The following is a 6,147-nucleotide window of genomic DNA, read 5'->3' on the forward strand; positions in this document are numbered from 1 at the left end:
AGCATCCTGTGGTTTTTATATTTTAAGCTGTGTAGAGATACAAAGCCCTGATCTGTCTGTAACACTGAGGATTTGTTTCTTTGATATAAAATACATTTGAACAAATTATTTTCGTTGTGTGACAGACCTCATACTGGTGGAATAAGGAAGTACAGGAAAGTATTCAAAGGAAAAGGTTATAAAAGGTAGAAAAGCGGGATGGTTAAGAAGATGAAGAAAGTAGACAGGAGTGCTGGGAGGCCAGCTGTATGACAAAGAGAGACATAGCAAAGGCAAATGAAAAGTGAGTTGTATGTGAGACTGGACACTAAGGAAGGAGAAGAGGACTTGTGTTTGATGTGTTTGTGATTGATGTAGAGATCAAACTAGAAAGGATGTGCAGCAGTTAAGGGTGATTAATGATATAGAGGAAATGTGCTAAGGAGTGAACAGAGTGTGTTGAGAAAGTTGAAGGAGTTCTTGATGAATGAATACAATGAAAAAAAGGAGGAAAAATGGAGGAAAGTGAATTAAGAAGTGCAGTTGATTAGAAAGGATAAAGTGAGAGCACCTATGAACCAGAAGAAGAGTGGAAAGACAGCTAATCCAAAGGGATACCTGTGGAGGTGTGGAGAGAGGACGGCAGATTTTTTTTCTTTTTTTTTTCTAAATCAAATTGTTTAACAGAATCTTGAGTGGATGCCTGAGAAATGAGCCATACCATGAGGCTATGGTTAAGAAGAGAGGTGACAATTAGTGAGAAACAAAATGACTTCTTGAGAAAGAGCACTAGAATTGCAATGTTTGCTTGGAGAGTGGGAAGAGTATATGGAAGATCAGACAGAACTGCACTGTGTCATTGTGGATTTAGAGAAACCGTACGATAGAGGTGCTAAGAGAGGAGATGTGGTACTATATGAGGAAGTCAGGAGTGGCAGAGATGCATGTGAGGCTGATGCAGAATGCATGGGGACAATGAGACAGCGGTGAAGTGTGTGGTAGAAGTGACAGATGGTTTCAAGGTGGGGTTGGGATTAAATCAGTCCCTTCTAGTTTGCAGTGCTGATGGAGAGGAAGAAGAAGGTAGAATGGAAGTCAGTAGGCACAAGACAGAATACATGTGTGTGACTAAGAGGTAGGCACACGTAACAACGAAGCTGCAATGCGTAGAGATAGTGAAGGTAGATGAGTCTAAATACCAATGTTCAGTCATCCAAAGCCATGGATGGTGCACAATAGAAGTGGAGACGAAGAGCTCAGGCAGAAGGAAAAGAGGAAGACCTTTAAGGAATCACGAGATGAAGACCAAAATGAAGAAGAAGATGTCTGGAGTTTTGCCTGCTTTCTTTGCCTGCAAATGTTAAAAAGGAACTATTCTAAAGTGCTTTGTAATGTCTTTCTGTCTGCTAAATGTCAGAAATGTTTCTTTTTGCAGATTTTTTCTATTTTCATGTAACTTATTTTCTCCTTTCTGTAGATGTTTTACTCCATGTATTTTGTCTCTTTTCTCTTTCTCTTTCTTCTTCTTCTTCTTCATATTATTGCAACTTTGCCATAGAAACTTTCATGTTTACATCCTGTGTGCCTTTCAAGACTTTGTTTATTCTTGAGCGTGCCGGTGTGTGACTCTCTTACTATCATTCTGGAGGAAATACCATGAGTCGCGTGCCAGTCACAGCTAACCACAAACCCAAGCTGGGTGGAGAGGGGCATTTTTCATGTAAATCATGGAATATGTCTGTGGGCGAGCCATTGCAGGCTGAGTGAACAGCCACAAATAGACTCCCATTGCATGTAGTAACAGCTTTGAGCAACACAAAGAGAGACTGTAGTAACCATTGCCTGTGGTATAGCTGGGAAGAAGGGCTCGTATTGTTTCTGTGCATTGCAGGGTTAGTCATAAGATACAGTACTGTGCAAAAGTCTTGATTCACCCCTCATTTCTTTATACCTTGCTTCCAAAAAGGCCAGCTTTTCTTGTCAATTTTTAAACTGGTCTTGGGTAATAGTTTTCTAGTAATTTTGAAGTTCTTTCAAAGTTTTTCTTTGGAAGTTGGCCGTGTTTTCACTCATTATCAGTCCAGTCCCCGTACCTGACCATATTCAGAGGAATATTTTTACATGTTTCTTAAGCCACTTAAATATGAGTCATTGAAGCATAAAAATGCCCTTAACTCAATGGTTGACTGTTTGTCTGCACACAACAGGCAACTTAACAGACATACTTGTAATTTTCCTAGTAAAATGTTAAGAACTGAGGATTGGCTCAAGACTTTTGCACAGTGCTGTATTACCAGACAAACCAGAAGCAAATGTTTAAAATTTTCACTTAAGGCTGTTACTCCCAGCACCCGCAAGACTGAAAGCATGACCGAAAACACACCATATTTGAGATGTTAGTGGGCCGGCTCTGACACATGTTGGCCTTCAACAAAACACTTCCAGACTGTTCTGTCTAGCGCCCACGCTCCAGATTTCATACATCATTTGCTATAAGTAGAACTCCCCAGAATATATATCTAGCACTGCCATAATAGACACTAAAATAGAGTATGAGGTGGAAAATAATGTCAGAGGTGTTTAGCGAGGTCTTCATGAGCAAGAATATGTGACAGTACAAAGGCGCAGGGAGCAAAGACTGATGTGGAATGTAACTAACCTGGAAGCTGAAGTCATATGGGCTTAATCGGTTCCAGCGATGCATAAATTACAAAGGAGGACCAGCGATGGTCAGCAGCACGGGCAGAAACTGTAAAGATAAAAAGAGAAGGAGAAAAGAAAGCAGCATGCGTGTGTGTCATTCGTGTTGGGTATCTTATCGGTGCTGATGGAAGGGTCAAGTCAGGACACAAATCACCCCCCAGGCTGCTGTCTCTTCTCAACTTACCCAGCAGTTAAGCTACATCTGTTTCTCCTTTACTCTCTGTGTCTCCCTGTCTTTCTTTCTCAGCCTCTCTTCGCACTCATGGAAGTGTGCTTTTTTTTATAATAGTGATTTTTATGGGCCTCAAAGTACAGCTGCTTTGATACAGTTTGATGTGATGAAGTGCAAAGGAATACAACTAGTGATGTAATTGATGCCATGCACAGGTTTTTTCAGTCAAAGATGGAAAAAGTGGCAGCTGTATCATGTACCTTGGGAGGTAAGTTTTATTTGGCTAAAGGTTAGAATAGAATAGCATTTAAACAAACCACAGAATCGTTTTTGGTCACCAAGACAACACTAACAACAAAGTTTCTTGCCCTTACCAAGGAAACATTTGGAACAAACCAAAGACAGCCAGATGGGGTCAAAGAGAACAGAAAGAAGATCTGGGCTAGCTAGAAGGAATTTAAACTAACAATAAGGACAGATGGGAAATCAAAGAAAAATAAAGGAAAATGTTTAATTTTACAGGCTTTGTGGATTTAAAAACAATAATAACATGATAGATAAACTGTAATAAAGGTTAAAATGAGTCATTATTATGGGTGTGGCTGCTTTAACTGACAGTTAGATGCTGTCATAGGTGGCTGGGCTGCTATATCTATCTCTGAGATCACATGGGCCTACCAGTGGACATTTAGAACAACAAGTGTGCCTTGGTTGTAAATTTCGGTGAAAATAATGTGTAACTTTACAACTGCTCGATAAGTTCTCAACATGTAGGATACAGGCTCAGCCGATGCTGGTGGCCCATGGGTCTGTCATCCACACTGGCACTTCACTAGTTACATGCCCCTTTGCTCAATGTGCTCTGTGCCCAGAGTCTCTCTGAGACTCATTTGTATCACCTACTGAGCCCTAAGGACAAACCTCTAATATACAGTCACACACACACGCACACTTGCGTGTTCAGGCTTGATAGCTGGAAAGGATAAGCATGATAAATGAAAGACGATACAGCCTTGTTGTTAGTAGTGTTTTGTGTTTCTTCTATATCCGGTTTGATCAGTGCATACCACACACTTAACACAACGTATCGCATTAATAGAATTGTAAAATAGTACATTTAGAAATGTCAGTGTCTGAAAGCACAAACAAGGACATTGTTAATGTAAAGGTATCACAAGGTGGCTTCGATAAAAGGTTGCATGTCGGCTGTGGTATTTTTGTTGTGAGAGTCTTATGACTGCAAATCTTACAACCCTGCTATATAATAACAGCTCAGTTTTAACAGTACAGTTTCTTTTAAATACATTCATAAGCCCTTCAAGTCTTCAAGTTAAAACTGGGGCTCAATGAAATACTGAGTGGAAACTGCAGGGGAATGCAAAATCATGCACAGTAATAGGAATGAACTCAATGACATTTTACTACGTCCTCACACTACATCTGTGTCCTGACATTGCCCCAACTATTTAACCACATTTTGTCTTCTGGCACCCAGGGGAACATAAGGATCACATATGCCTTTGGCAGACGTCCACACCCACATTCTTCAGCTATGTGCTCACAGGCATTCTCTTTCTCTCATCTCCCTCCCACTTTGCTCTGACACCAAAAACTTGGCCCACATTGGTTTACACTGTAAAGAAATGCAAACACTTTTTTTCCTGGACACAGGGGGAGTGACATTTAGAGAGCCACTTCATCTGTTAAGTTTAGTTCCAGTTCTTCCTGACATGTGTCTTTTGTAAACCAACATTTTGCTAGCTGATTATGTAGGTGGTGATGGTTATTGCACAGAAAGTTTCATTAGTGTTAAATTCAATGTTTTATTTACAATTTAAAGCCAAAGACAGTAAGGGCAGAGAGGCTGTGCAGTTTTCTTTCTGGGGTGACTGGGTTCAGTGGTAGGGGGTGCATGGTGTGGAATGTGGCTGTAAGAAAAAGCCAGGAGGAACCATTATAGGGAAGAAATGAGACGCCAGAACTGGGAGTGCAGCACAAGATGAGTAGAGATTTTTAATCTTAGTTATAAAAGTCTCTGCGTATGGCATCAATCTTCTCTTCTGAGGGTCTTTTATCTTCCTTTGGCAATGTGTAGGCAGTTTTTAAGTCTGATCGTTTGTCATTATTACACATAGATGCATTGGGAAATGCAATTCTTATTTTCACATTTTCATCTGTAGTTTTTGCCATCTGAGTTTCCTCACCAGGGATCCATTCATCCATCCACCTGGCATATTACTAGAAAATCACCTAAATTATATAAAAAAAAACAGTCGTGTGGGGTCAAATGTATAATTCTGAGCTTTATTGAGCATGAGGTTTTCGAGCTGTTTAACCTTATTTAACCAAGAAACATTGACAGTTTGTGTGAATGTTTAGCGTGCATGCTCATGACCAAAAGTCCAAGATTCTGATATAAAAATTCTGCTTCGTGCATTATCATTTTCAGCCATGTGAAAAAAAGTTTTTGCAGGGCCCTACACAGTCCTGTAAAAAATGAAGTGTTTCCATAGCAATTGCAATGGCAGCTTGTATCATCTAGAACTTCTCTATAAAAGCAGACGTTTGAATTCAAATGTGTTTTAACACAATGCCACAATCTTCCCAGGAGCAGACATCCTATCAAATTTACAATCAGACAATGTAATGCTCCAAGAATTTCCAAAATACTTAAGAGCTACATCTCAGCATCCGTAAGGCTGAGTCATCATGGTAATGTTCATGACGCCACGTTTTGAAAATGCCTGAATAAGTATGGCTTGTTTGCAAGGGTTACAAGGAGAAAGCTTTGCAACGTTGCATCTGAACAAACCACAACACTTTTGGAACGATGGAACAACCAAAGCAGAGATGTGTGGCCATAATGCACAGCACCATGTTATCAGAACAAACAAATTTTAGACACAGTAGTGGATGGGGTGACGATTTGGTCCCCCTAGTGAACCTAGGCATGGTGCAGTCATCGAGTCGACCATGAAATAGTCTAAGTATTCTTGAGTCAAATGTGAGGCCATCCCTCCAACATCTAAAGCTTGGCCGAAATTGGGTCAGACCTCAACCCGACTGAAGCGCTGCACCAAGTCCTCAGGAGAGCTGTGCATAAACAAATGCCTGCAAACCTCAATGAACTGAAGTAATGTTGTGAAGAAGAGTGGTCCAAAATCCCCCCACAGTGATCTGAGAAACCGGTAAAGCGTCTAAAAGCGTCTGAATAATGGGGTGTACGTTGTTTTTCGTGGGACTGTAAAGAGTTGCATGAAGACTCTCTTATATGAATATATATATTGACGAAT

Source organism: Simochromis diagramma, unplaced genomic scaffold (genome assembly GCF_900408965.1).
Source record: "Simochromis diagramma unplaced genomic scaffold, fSimDia1.1 OVJJ01000463.1, whole genome shotgun sequence".
Lineage (NCBI taxonomy): Eukaryota > Metazoa > Chordata > Actinopteri > Cichliformes > Cichlidae > Simochromis > Simochromis diagramma.